Source organism: Neolamprologus brichardi, chromosome 15 (assembly GCF_056152115.1).
Source record: "Neolamprologus brichardi isolate AB-2024 chromosome 15, ASM5615211v1, whole genome shotgun sequence".
NCBI classification, from domain to species: Eukaryota; Metazoa; Chordata; class Actinopteri; order Cichliformes; family Cichlidae; genus Neolamprologus; species Neolamprologus brichardi.
Window position 1 is genome coordinate 28,324,915 of NC_142118.1, and position 14,943 is coordinate 28,339,857.

Sequence of the window (14,943 nt, forward strand, 5' to 3'; positions counted from 1 at the left end):
TACTCTGTTTGTTCATAGTTCAGCTCTACAAACCAGATGTGACAGGAATGTGCACCCTTGGACTACAGAGCCTCCTTGTTTTGCATGGTGATGACCTTCTTAATGTCTACAACACTGGTAGGTGTTTATAGCTGCATGTTAAAAGTACCAAATTACAGTTGACTTCATTTATATACAACAGTAATACCCACCTCAACAACTGGACTCAAGTGGATGGATAACAAATGATCAGGTAAAGCATTTCGAAATCATAACAATCACCTGACTCTGTTTATTTTTAAGCTGTTTTTATGTATAAACATGGTTCCTGCGAATAGTTGTCATTTAAGTTATTTCATTTTAGACAGGCTTCTGAGTGAGGAGGTCTCATCTACAGATGACTTTACCAAACCAAGAGTGCATCTTCTAAAAACTGTCGGACGAGTTTGAATTTCAGTGACCTTGACCTCAAGGTCAAGGTCAGAGGTCAAATTTCAGAAAATCATCTGAATGAGATAACTCAAGAAGAAAGTTTGCCTAAGATTTTCAAATTCCCACCATAGTACAACTCCTTAATTTTTTAAAGTTAATTCTGTTTCATATGGTGTCCAGAATTGGTTTTTCATTTTAGTTTAGTAATTGTTGTTTAGAATGTAAAAATGTAGTTAAGTTTTCATTAGCTTCAGTAATTTGAGTCTTTTAACATTATAATTTAGAGGGTATAAAAAAGGTTTCAGTTTTTAGTCTATGTATGTTGGATAGAAAGAACTTGTGAGCCATGTATTGAGTGCTTGGGTAGAAAAGCACTATAATAAGAACCAGTCAGTTTGACCCTCTTTCTAATTTAAAAGTTTGCACCCACTTCTATTTAGTTAGTCATGATGTTTTTCACCGTGCCTGAAAACCATAAGCAGGTGTCCCTTGTAATCCTTCTTTTAGAACATAATTAACGTGGACCACATCTCACACAGTGTGAGCTAGAAAACAGACGCTTGTGGGAACTCGTGTGAAAAAGCACTGTGTATTTGTTCCTCAGCGAACAGGGCGGAAACATATGGCGTCTCGTGTGTCGGCGTAGCACAATGACTCACACACACACACACACACACACACAAATTGTAGCCCCAGCTATCTCACACACACTGTGACCCCTTGACTCTGGGTCTGAAACCCGGAGAGAAGAAATCCCCTCCAGTGGGAGAAGCAAACTGACAGCACAGTGCAGCCTCTTATCCTCTCTGTCCACTGCTCTCGTAGCTTTACACAATGCCTTCTACACTTTGAGATAAGCTGGTGGTAAACGGGGGGCTTTGTGTCAGGCAAGTGAATCAGCAAGAAAAATAAAAGGAGGAGAATCGAAATTCTTGAGAAGTCCCAGTGAATTCATGTGGTGAATGTGGCTTCAGTTTATTCCTTCTCCAGGTCTCCAAGCTGCCTAAGAAGTCGAAGGAACTTATAAACTCTCCTGCACACACTTCCCTCTACATACACACACTACACCAGTTCCATTTCCCTACATGTGTATATGCTGACACGTATTACAAGAATGACAATGCATTTTTTTAGTCTTTTTTTTTTTTTTAAAGTAAGGCAAGCTTTGCACCTAACGGGCACCCAGCTGAGAGAAATCCGCTATAGCAGCCGGTCTCACTCCTCAGATAGGCTTTTTGGAGCAAGAAAGCCGGCCACCCACAATCTTGGCGTGGAATGAGGACCGTTTGTCACGGTCTGAGGACAGCTTGTCATGGGTCAGTGGTTTAGATTTAGCCGCGCAGTAGGTCTCCAGCAATTATTCCCCTCTTAAGCAAACGTCTGTGCTTGTCCACCGGACATGCAGGGAGGGCTATGCAGCAGCTCCAGCACTGACCAGTTCGACACAGTGTCATTAGGGACAGGGGGAACTGAGAGAGCGGGAAGCAGTCCCATTCTCAGATGTACGAATGTGACTTATGAAATTGCAAGTCTGAGCATCACGCTTGGATCACACTGAGCTCAAAATCAGCACAGATGCAATTATACGTTAAATACATGAGTCTATACCTTCAATCCACGCTAGTAGAAACGTATATTATATCTACTTCTTACATGATCATAAAGAGTACCTATTATGTTCATTTTATCAAATACATATTTTCTGTCTTTGGTTCTGCTGGTAGCTCTGCAAGTAGCTTTGCATATTACATAGTTTCAAATAATCCTTATTTATCTTACTCTGGTCTCAGTGCAGCCCCTCAGTTTATCATCTGTCTGTAACAACGTCATGGTTCTGCTTCTTTGACCCACTGTTTTATGTTTTTGGACTTTCAAGTTCAGTTTACTGTTAAATATCTTCTGTTTGATTCTTAGTTTGCTTATTGTTTAGGTTTTCACCTTCTGTGTTTTCAATCTTGAGGGTTTACTTCCAGTTACTGTTGTGTTTATTGTATTCCCTCTGTGTATGTCCTCAGTGTTTCCTGCCTTTCCTCTCAGTCTCAGTTCCCCCATGTTTAGTTTAGTTCTGTGCCTGCTTCCCACTTCCTGCTTTATTCTGCTGCCATTTGTCTCTTGTGTATTATGTTTAGCTTTACTTCCTCCCCTGGTACACTCTGTCGATCATCCACACCACAAGTTTCCCCAGCAGTCTCTTTGTTGTCCCTTGGATTTTGTAGTTTTAATTCTTGGACTGTGACTTGGATTTATGTTAGGATTTTTTTTTTTTTTAGCCAAAGGAAAAAAAAATCTCACTTTTGTTTTTCAACACTGTCATTGTGTTATGCATTTTAGCCCCTCATTCCTCACTGTCCACATATCTTCAGGTACATTTACTGAAATTACAGCTGTGTCAAGAAGCGCTGTGTGCAGGCAGGGGATGAGGACTCAAACGCAGACTTCACAAAGGCAAAAATGGGAACTCAAAAACACTGCTTTATTGCAGGCTCATAAATAATACAAAACCATGTCAAATCTAAACTGGGAGAATTCTAAGTGTACAGGGAGGTACAGGGAGGTACAGGGAGGTACAGGGAGGTACAGGGAGGTACAGGGAGGTACAGGGAGGTACAGGGAGACACACAGCATGAGGGACAACGCAACACTCACTCAGAGAAACACAGGGCTTAAATACACTGGGAAATAACAAGGGGAATGAGACACAGGAGGGGAGCACAGCTGGGAGAAATCAGACATAATGAGCCCAAAAGGAAGCGAAACTCAATACATTCGCGTAGGACACAGACCTTCAAAGTAAAACAGGAAATGTAACACGGACATGCGGACTGACTAGGGGAGATAGAGCAACAAAGAAACACAGAGACCAACATAAAGGAGGCACAGAGGGCAGCTACTAAAAACTCAGAAAACTAAAAAGAATACAAGAGACCCAAAAACTAAGATACTAGACTATAGAATAAACTGAAGCAACAAAGACAACTTAGAACATGCATCATAATACAAAACCCCTGAGACACAAGAAACTCAAAACACTGGTCCAGGAGATCCAGGATCCTGACAAGCTGGAGATTTTGTACTTTTATGTAATATCTAAATCTGATGTGCATCTGAATAGACTCTTTTTTTTTTGAGGGGGGGGGGGGGCACTACCAGATAAGCTCAAGTACCCTTTGATCAGCCCTATTAATCATGTTCAAGTGTTTTGAAACTGGATGAATAATGCAGTCAGTGGTTTCAAGCTGAGAAGAGTTAAATGAAAGTATTAGCCTACTTGTAGCAAGGAATACAAGAAATATTAAAAAGTCTCTTTAGCCAACATGCAAACCAGACAAGTCTTGAGCCAGAATGCCCCACACACTCCTTGAACCTTTCAGCTCTTGCTAGAAGTAAACTTCTGAATCTGACAAAACAAGGGAGCTACTGTTGCGCTTGTAACACTGTGTGTGCTATTATATGCATGAAAATCCGTAAAAGAAGCTTAATAAGAATAAAGGAACTGAGTGATAACAACACAAACACAGTGTGGGCCTGTTTTGAGCAGAATGGAGAATTTATTTCTGAGAGGCAATTGAAATGTCAAGGTCTGTGGAGTGTAAGCATCAAGTTGTGGTTGGGGGCTGCCCTGAAAGCAGACTGGGAGTGAGTAGTCTGATGGCAAAGGTCCAGGCACCGATCTCCTACCCATAAGGTCAAACTGACACTATGTGGATGAGTGCAGTACTCACCAGCCAGAACTGAAGTGGATAGAAAGGACATGCAGCTCACACTTTTGTTGAGGCAGGGCTAAATGATCGCTATTAGGCTGATTATATTAGAAAAAGATTAGAGTAGAAAAAGCACAGTGGCGCAGTGATTAGCACTGTTGCCTACACCAATGCGATTCCACCACCTGACCTGGCTTTTCTGTGTGGAGCTTGCATGTTCTCCCCATGTTTGCGTGGGTTCTCTCCAGGTACTCCAGCTTCCTCCCACAGTCCAAAGACATGCAGTTAGTGGGGTTAGGTTAACTGGTAACCTTAAATTGCCCATAGGTGTGAATGTGAGTGTGAATCATTATCTCTTTCTATGTGTTAGCCCTGTGACAGACTGGCGACCTTTCCAGGGTGTATCCTGCCTCTCGCCATATGGGATAGGCTCCAGCCCCCCTTGCGACCCTGACAAAGATAAGCACAAGAGAATGGATGGATGGAAGATTTTCAATCCACCCGAGAAATCTTCATTATGGAAGCTTTCTCACCTGTATATAGCAAACGTGCTAAGCAGTGTGGCTCAATAGAGCCTATGTTCGCTGCACCACTATGGTCCAGATAACTGAGGTCCATGACCCTCTTAGGGACACTCTCAGTAGGGCTTAAAATCTGAGACTCTCCACCAATTGCTTTTAAAACTAAAGAAGCTTCTTGGATGAGAGGTGAAATGTCTTCACAAAACTTCAAGTCCAGACACTTTTCTTTCCAAGCTCCTTAGATTACCAGCATGAGGCTAACACGCGTGTAGTTTTCAATCCTGCACTCCCAAATCCTAGATCATACCCAAAACCTCATGATTATCAGTGCCAAGTTTTATCCACTGACTATATATAAAAGATGGTCATAGCCAGCACAACATCAGCCATTTGTTAGTAAAGTCCTGTTGTGCACTTTCATTATCACATCTTGGCAAATATTACAAGCAAAGTGTCTTGATGCATGCTCAATCATCCAGGTAAGTAAATCCCAAAAAGTTGATTCTGTTCATCTGGACGTAGCATTTTCAGTGGGAAAAATGTTTCGTCACTCATCCAAGTAACTCGGTTTCCCCAACCTTATAAACAGTACATTTGCACAATGAGTGAAACTAGCACCACTGAATGAACAATGGGCTGTGAGGTCAGTTTCTTGATCATTAATATGTAAATTGTCTTGACCATTGATCAACAACAAATGATCAAAGACCATTGATCAATCGTCAATGGATGTTCTTCTGCTTCCCTGGCTGCTCTGTCTGTGGGGATGATGTTTGCTCTGTGTTGTTCATTGTTCATTCAGTGGGCTAGTTTCAGTCATTGTGCAAATGTGCTGTTAATAAGGTTGGGGAAACCTGCAGTCAGCTGAGACTGAAGAAGTCACTTGGATGAGTGACGAAACGTCCCCCCCCCCCTGAAAACGCTACGTCCAGATGAACAGAATCAACTTTTTGGGATTGCAAGCGAAGGGTGGATCTGACTGGAGAAACCCACTGAACACTACAAGCGCATAGGCTAATAACTTGTCAGTCACAAGTCATGCATTAGCTTAGCCTTCTGACTTATTATGATCAATACTTATAAAATAATAATTACTTCATGGCGTATTTAGCTTAACTTGAAACTCGTCCTTGAGTCCATGAGGTCATTAGGGATGTGTTCAGTTCTGTATAACCAGAAGTCCTTCTGCATCCAGCAGAGTCACCCCCTGCTGGCCATTAGAAAGAATGCAGGTTTAGCACTATGTCCATATGTGATATACTGTCCGTCTTTCTAGCCTACTGAACTAATTAGCTATCATTCTAAAGACTCACACACCATACTCTTTTTTTGCTTCTGCTGAAAAGGCAGAAGGAAAATTATCAGACACTGAGACAGTCCAGAGCCTGTAGGAATAATCACCAGACAAGAATATGATGACAGAGGAATCTTCAGCAAGTGGGCGTGGCTGGTGCTGTCCAACTCTTCATTGTTGGTTGTCTGCCTTTCTCTCTCTCCAGCCACTTGGCACTTGTGATACCTGTTCCTCCCAGATGTGCTGTTGTTCCTTTGTAGTTGAGAGTACAAACTGAATGGATCTTGCTCGTTTCTGGGATCTTGAGTGGAGAACAGGCCATTTATTCCTTCGGCCTCTGGTTCTCTCTCATACCTCTTCAGCCTAGTGGCCAAAGGTGTGAGCCTTTGTTTTGCAGTTTCCAGAGCTTCAGTTATGAACACCTTGCTGTACCTCTTATTCATCCGGGACCTGTCTCTCCACTCCTCAATTAACTGACACATCATTGTGGGCTTCCCTGATTTTGGTTTCAAGCCACGTTTTCCACAGGGGACTTTCTCTACATGCATCCTAGATCTTATACCCAAGTGCTATATCACCCCTCCATCAGTTCTCATGCTGTAAAGTAGGGTATTTTAGCATGGGAATCTATGGTAGTTGACTTGCTTTTAAAGCCAGCCTGATGTGGGGCACTAGAGGAACTGCACTTTTTGTCACTAAAGGCAACTAAAAGACCAAAAAAGAAGGAAGGACAAACACTCTAATTGTAATAATTTAAGAGAAGGTAAGAATAACTTGGTGACTTCATGAGAATATAAAGCTGTGTGACATGGCAGTAAGGGAACGTTTTGAATTTGAGGGATTTTGCTGCTTTGGATACAAGGTTCACTCTATCCATTCTCTCTCTGTGGCTCCCCACCCTCAGTCGGCTGGTGAAAGTGCAAATACTGTGTCCACTAAGGAGAGAGGAGGAGGAGGAGTACACCAAGACATCAGTCTAACATCCCAAGCCAGGCAGTGAGCCAGTCAGCATAAAGTCAGAATCACTTCTAACCCAAAAGCAAGCTCTGTTGCCTTAAAAATACAAACAAATCAGGTGTGAATCCAGTTCAGTACTATATTTAAATTTATGCATGTTATAATCCCGGGTTGACTAAAACCAACCAACAAATTTGAAATGAAATAAAAACAGCTACTCATACTTGAAGTTGTATGATATGTAAAACATTTTGTTTTCATGGTGGTGCCTGTCTGATATCGCCAGCATACTTAGACAACAGGTTCATCCTGTTCACTGGAATTCATACTAAAGGGACCTGTGCGTTAAAAGTGTCTTGTTCAGCAGAAACTAGGGCTGCATAGAAATATTGTAAAATTGTCATATTTTGAGTGAAAAATTGCCACCAGTCTGTATGAAAACCTGTCAATTAATTGATAATATATCTGTAAAATCAATGTGTAAATTTGAGAAGTTGTCATCCCCCCAAAGAGAATGGGAAATTCTGGGGATTTCTTTGTATGTGGAAGCCAAGCAAAGGGAAGCCATTTAGAATTGGGCATTTAGAGAGGTGGGCTTAGAGAAATGATACAAAGGAATGCTTGTTCACAGATAGAGCATGGTCTGTGTGTGGCTTCTTTAGTGAGTCACAAATACAGTACTCTGGTACAGTATAAGTTTTGCAGTTTCATTAGTGTTTATGTGCACTGGTGCCGTCTTGGATTTTTGACTTTTTCTAAGTAAATGTAAGAAATCTGGATTGATTGGCATTCCAGTTGAAAATTTCAGCTTGGAACTCTTGATTTCCAACCTCCTACTTTAAACACAGAATTTGACCAGCCTCTAGAGAAGGGGTGGGCAAACTTTTTGGCTCAGTAAATAGCTTGCCTTCGTGCTTGATTCTTGGATGGTAGTTTGTTGGATAAAGGTGTTTTGCTAAGCTGCTAATCTCTGAGCGGTTGTTGTCTGTTCTTGCGTCAACTGGTTGTTAGCATAATTAGCATGCTTGGTGGAAAAGTGACGGCTCATGTTGTATTCCTTTAAGACTGCAATGGTTTCTTGGCAAATACAGACATACAGCCTTTAACCAAACTTCTGTGAAAAAGTAATTAGTTGTCCATTCCTTGTTAAACACTCTGCACTCACTGTTGACTTTTCTTTTCTTTCGCCCACTTATTGTTGCAGATAGGTTCAGAGTAGTAGCAGAGTGACAACAGAGAGTAGCCCGGGCTATTGGTGGTACAGTTTTCAATTTTAACAGCGCAAATGCATACTTAATTACAGTAACTTCATACTCCGTGCCCTGCCCCGCAACTTCATGGCTTGAGACATGGATGAGACACATCAAACTTCAGCGGGCCGGAATAAAAAGATCAAAGGGCTGGAGGTGGCCCGCGGGCCATAGTTTGCCCACCCCTGCTCTAGAGGTCAAAAATGAAGTCACCATGGTAGTGACAAAGTGACTGCAGTTCCTTGAAATGCTGTTACGAATGGCTTGCTCTCGAGTAGATTCCCATGTTAAAACACCCAATTTTACAGGTTTTGGCCTCTAAGGATAGTGTGCCCCTTTATTACAATTGTACATGGCAAACTCACCTGTTTAACCTTTATTAATACCTAAAGGTGGCAATGTGGCTTTCACTAACAAGCGACAGCTGTTACATACTGCCACATTCAGAGGTACATCGATACCTCTGAGCCTTGTGTTTAACACCCCTAGCATTGGCGTGAGGTTAAAAAACACTGTGGCACTCAGCAATAAAAGGAACTCTCTCCCACCCTCCCACTAATGAGGATTAGACACAGTACGCACTATCAACCTGGAAAACAGCATCCAAGACACAGAAGACAACTAACTAGCAAAGTAACACAGGAATAAAGTATACATTATTATTATTATTATGAAATAACAATAACAAGTAAATAAGGGGTCACATGGGGAAAAGACAGGAGTGGAAGTAGTCAAATCAAATATAAGCAGTAACTGTAACTACAACTAAAGACTAAAAATAGTAAGAAAAAAAAGATGAGAATGTAAACAACAGGCAAAGTATGAGTATAAAAGTATAAAATATTTATTAGTTAAACAGAATATGTGGTTCTGTGAAAGAGCAAAAACACAAAACTCCATTACAATGTTGGGTCGAAAACAAATAATAATAATAAAAAGACAAATCTAAAATAAAAAAGTGGCTCTGCAAACTTGTGGTTAATATAATATATATAACCAACTGAAAATGTAAAAGCTGATCTAAATGTTATATATTAACAGTTAACACACTGGTCTAAACTTAGCCACGGGGAGGCCAGTGCACTTCTAGTACCACTGGCCTGACAAAGAGAGTTTTAGAACATGAGTTTGAAATCAAAGGGGTGATGAGGAGGGTTTGGGTAGGTATGGTGTTAAGGAGATGTGGAAAGAAGAATGGAAATGGCTGTGGTGAATACATACTTCATGAAAAAGATGCAGTGTGAAAGTGATAAGAGACTCAAAGCTTTTGTTGGGAGAATGTAGCTAGGAAGGTTTACAAGATAGTACTGAGACCTGGCATGATGTATAGCTTGGAAACAATAGCGCTAACAAAGGCAGAAGGAGGAGCTGGGGGTGGTAGAGTTGAAGATTTTCATCGGAAGTAAGTAGGATGGACAAGACTAGAAATGAGTACATCAGCAGACAGCTCAGACTGAGTGGTTTAGAGACAACGTTAGAGAGGCAGGATGAGATGGTTTGTACATGTGCACAGGAGAGATGCTGGATATATTGGACAAAGGATGTGAAGGAGGACATGCAGAGGGTTGGTGTGACAGAGGAGATTACTTATAGATATACTTTCATTATTACAAACTGGGTACATCTATTTATATAAGCAATCACCTGTCTAAAAACATGCCAGAAATTAGGGGGCTAATAGAAGAACCTTGAAGAACCTCTTCTAGCACACATGGTTTATTGGCCAGGTTTCACCACCTCACCGGACTTTCCTTTTGGCTTAGGTGTGTTCTGTTAAACGCTTATTTGATGCCACGCTGTACATCAGTTATATTTACAGCACGCAATGTCTGTCACAGCAAGTTTTGTCATACTCTGTCAGTTGCATGTACATACAAGTTGTTGTCGGTGCTATTGAACAGTATCACTACCAAACCAAAGCTCCTGATAGTTCTAATTAGACCAAAGCATTTCTTCCTATACTGAGTGCAATCCCTTAAATAGCAGTTGCAAATTCTGAGAATTTATGCTGAGGTCCAGGGTCAGTTTGAACCCTGCCCGTGGTAGGGTTTAAACTGGAAGCTACACGTGTGGGATGAGTTTGCTCTTTAGTTGCTACTGCAGCACCTGAAGTAGGAAATGGGGCCATCTGTGTTAACACGTTCTGCTGAGTTCTCTCTGAGCCAAGTCATAAATTTCCCTCAAGTGGTAGCAGTAACACCGCAGGCTGATCTGTCAATCCAGCGCCTCTGCCAGAACTCGTGCAGCTGATGCCAAGTCTCAGCTTGTCTGCAGTGGTTTTACACCAGCAGCCTGTAAGGAGAACTGAATGTAGTGCTTACTTGACGCATCCTTTGGAATGTCTTGTTGGTTGGTACAAGTGTTTAGATCATCCAAAGACATTCGCTCCAGTGTGTGTAACCCTATAACACCAGCAGGGACAGTAATTAGGACAGGCTGACTTTCTGCAGTCCATCCAGTCTTTACTTCTCCATAAATCAGACTAAAATATACTTTATCACTTTATGCTAGCACCCATCACCGCTGACATTTGCACACTATTTGCTCTTTGGCAGGATGTTTTGCAGGTACGGTATTGTCCAAAAGTCTTGAGCAACATGTGCAAACATACATTGAAATACAGAAACCAAAAACAGAGTGTACAGTTCTAATAAGCATAAAAGTCAATATTCGATGCAAACATCTTTATTCTTCAACACAGCTCCAACTCTTAGGCAGGCTACTCTTTAATTTCCATTTACCACACTGGTAAATGTAAGGTCCTTATATAGGAGCAACTTGGGGTTCAGCAGACTGGAAAAGCAAGCGATGAAATCAACCACCAACTGCACCAACCTTCAAGTTTGTACATGACCTGCCCTGCCTCCTGATCCACAGTCAACCCACTGCTTCAGTGATGTTGAGGTCCAGATTTTGGGGAACCCAATCCAGGACTGACAAAGGGCTGTTGTATGTGTTTTTCTATCCAGGTATGCTTTTACTGCATTGGCAGTAAGTTTAGGATCAATACCAAGATATGCCAAGTTTAACGCTAATATCTCTGGGAATCACCTTGTTGGTGGAAAAATACAGTTTTATACTTGTTATCGTTGGCATTTTTATAGTTTCAACTGAAGAAATAGGAACAAATTTATGTGTTTTTGTGACAGGCTGAGATTTAAAATCTGTTCTTTGCTCAGTTGTCTGTTAAGTGTAGGTACAACACAGATTCATCCCAGGATTTCCTGCTCTCTACCAGAAAATCCTGAAAGAAAGGTGTTGGAGTGGCCTAGTCAAAGTCCAGATTTAAATCTGACTGAGATGCTTTAGCATGACTTTAAACAAGCCACTCATGCTCAATAACTCTCGAGCAGTTCTGCAAAGAAGAGTGGGCCAAAATTCCTCCACAGTGATGCGAAAGACTCATTGCCAGTTATCACAAACACTCGATAGCAGTTTTTGTTGCCAAAGCTGGCGCAACCAGTTTTTTAGGTTTAGGGAGTAATTACTTTTTCACACCCAGCCAGGTAGTAAATCAATAATCATCATTAAAACAGCATTTTGTCTTTACTTGAGTTATCTTTACATAATATTATAATTTATTGGATCATCTGAAATGTGCAACAAATATGAAAAAAAGAGAAATTAGGAAGAGGGCAAAAGCTTTTACACACCACTGTAGTCTTTTGTCAGTTTTGGTTATTCTACAACTCAAGAATGAGGATCATTCTTTATACACTCCCTGGCTCACAACATGTCAATTACAAGCCAACAGGCACATGGTTTCACAGATCCACCACTCGCTTCACAAACCAAGGCCAACCAGACAGAGGTGGATTATTATGAACTTTGAATGATGCAAAGCGAGTCTAGTAGAGTCCAAGAACAAAAAAAGGGAGTTTGAAATAACCATGCCGACTGTGTCCTGAAGTGATGATGGACTGTTGTTATCTCAGCTGTATTTAATTTTCCACATTATTTCCTGTGATAGTTTCCTACCTGTGGTGCAGTGGTTTTTAAGAAAATTCCTGGCTTGAACCCCCCCGTTGAACATTTTTCCAGTGAATGTGTGTACTGCACTTTCCTCCCACAGTCCACAGACAGGTATAGTAGTCCATGTGATGGACCTTGCCAGTTGTAGCGTGCTGAAGGTCAGCTGGGACAGGCACACATTCAAAGCATCAACATTCTAAGCAGATTATAGCATAAAATAAGACCGTTATGGTCCTATCTCTTATCATTTCCCTTTAATGAGAGGAACGTCCAAACCATTGACTCATGCTGTTATTCAATATATGGGATGTTGGAATAAAAAAAATGATTAAATAATCAAATCCATGATGGATGCACAACTTTGTGAACTGGAAAAACTCTAGGTCTTGTAATGACTAAGTCACTTAGGTTTATGAATATTGAGTACTGACATTAGGAATAGTCTGAAAATGATTCAGCACATTAAACAGACACCCTCGGGTGCCGCCAAGTGGTGAATACTAACAGCTGCAACGTTGCTGCCCTGTCAAGCAGCAACTCTCCCAACAACTGCACAACGAAACAGATTCAGACAAAAGAGGCTTTTATTATAATAGAGGATATAAAATAAATATACATGACTTCTTCTCATTTAACAGTCATTTGTACAGTGAAATTTGGACAAGTTTGCTAAAAGCAGCTAAATAAATTTTTACTTTTTCGGATTTTCGCTTTTTCGCCGACCTATTGCTGCTTTATCTATAAACACTATGAAAAGACAATACCATTTAGGCCATATGTATATTTCAAACTCACGCTCACACGCACTCACGTAATACAGATAGAATGTCAAAAATGGACAGACACCCCAACCTGCAAAGCATTACTCTGATGTACCTTACAAAAAGGTACTTTTTGTAAATACCAGTTTTCAAAAACACTATAAGCCTTCAAAAATGAACTAAAGCTTTCAACAGGATGTGAAGAAACAGCTGCCATGAAAACATCTATGCAATGTGTTAAAGAGATAACAAATGAAGTTAAACTACGACCGTGCCGTACTTCCTTGCAATACCAATTTGTACCACAAGGTGGCGCAGCAAGTCAGTGTCACCTTAATTTAACCAGGCAAGTAATTATAAGCACATTCTTATTTACAATGGCGGCCTGGGCAAAGAAAAGCATCTTAAAAAAAAAAAAGTGATTTTTATTGAAAGCTTTAGTCAAAATTTGCAGATGGTAATAACAAAAAAGGTTTTTAAATAACAGTTACTTTTCTGCTTCCTCTCTAATTCCCCCCTCCCCACCCCCCTCCCACAATGGGACAGAGGGTCAGTGGAAACATTTTGTGATTTTCACGCCAATTTTTTTTTTTTTTTAAACGCAAATGGCATCACTTCTTTCAACTCTGCAGATGGAGCGTCTGTCCGCCTGTACAAAGTGTTGCGAGAGCGACAGTAAGTGCTTATGTTCTCCATTGGAAAAAGACAGGCACATGCAATACTATCAAAAAAGAGGCGATGTGAGAGGACGGGCAGCCTAGAGGTGCACTAGATTTTATAAAAGCGTTGTACAAGTAAGTGTCCTTCCACACACACACACACACACACACACACACACACACACACACACACACACACACACACACACACACACACACACACACACACACACACACCTACCTTCTAACTTTCATAGCACTGCCAGAAGTTTAGTGTCTAAAGCGAGACATTAAAAAACATTAAATACCATATTTTTTATTTACCACTAGATATTTTAGCAACGACAGTGCATTAGAAGACAATTACTATATCTCAATGAGAAGTCCTTAAAATGTTTTTTATGTACAGCATTTCAAAACATAACTGCGCTTCAGTAATGTGTGAGGACGATATCTATGAGCAGAGAAAACAACAGCCAATCCTGCATCAGGATTCTTTGCAGTCAAATCAAATAGATACTTAGCTGCTAACAATATGCTACATAGTAACAAGAAAAATAAAAGACTGACAGAGGAAGTGTGAAAATACAAAATTAAAACCCCATGACAAGTTTAGCTGATGAAATTTTAAAAAGAAAAAAAAAGGCACCATCCACTCAAACTAAAACGTGGACCGTTAGTTATCATTCCTGTAAGTAAGGACAGCAACACTGTGGAACAGAAGCCAGTGAGCGATCACAGGCGTCGGCGTCACCTTCATTCTACTGTACAGTGAGGTGGTGTGAACACATTCAGTAACTAGACGTTCATTCCACGTGAGCTTATTTATGAAGAGGAAACAACCAGGAGCAGGAGAACTATGCGAAGGCGGGTCTGTCTGACAGAGGTCCCTTTCTATAGCTACTATAGTTAAGGCAGAGGAAAGTTCAAACATGGGTATTATTAATACATGTATGGAAAAAATAAATATGATTGTATACTATTCATATATATATGCATTTCTTTACAATAATTCTTTTAGAGTACATTTTAAAATGCTGTGGGGGGAAAAAAGGACATAAATGAGAGCTGTCTTGGTCTACTGTACTCAGTATTTCACAAGAAAGGAATATACATCACCCAATAAAATATAATAAAACCTGTCAACTGCAAAACCTAGAAACAGGTAAAAGCTTTAGTCTGGGATTTCTTTGCATAGGAGTTTGTCTTTTGCTGGAGCCTCGTGCTCATTAGTAATACTTGTGACACCTCGTTTGTGTGGAGAGAGAAATGTACAACAAAGAGTCTCAACATATCCTCACTGCTACTCACTTCAACTTCAAATACGCACAGTAAAGGGAGGCCAAAACCTTTGAATAACTGCTGGTTTAGATCCCTACTGTGTGCCACTGCCCCCCCCCAACCCCCAACCAGTGGA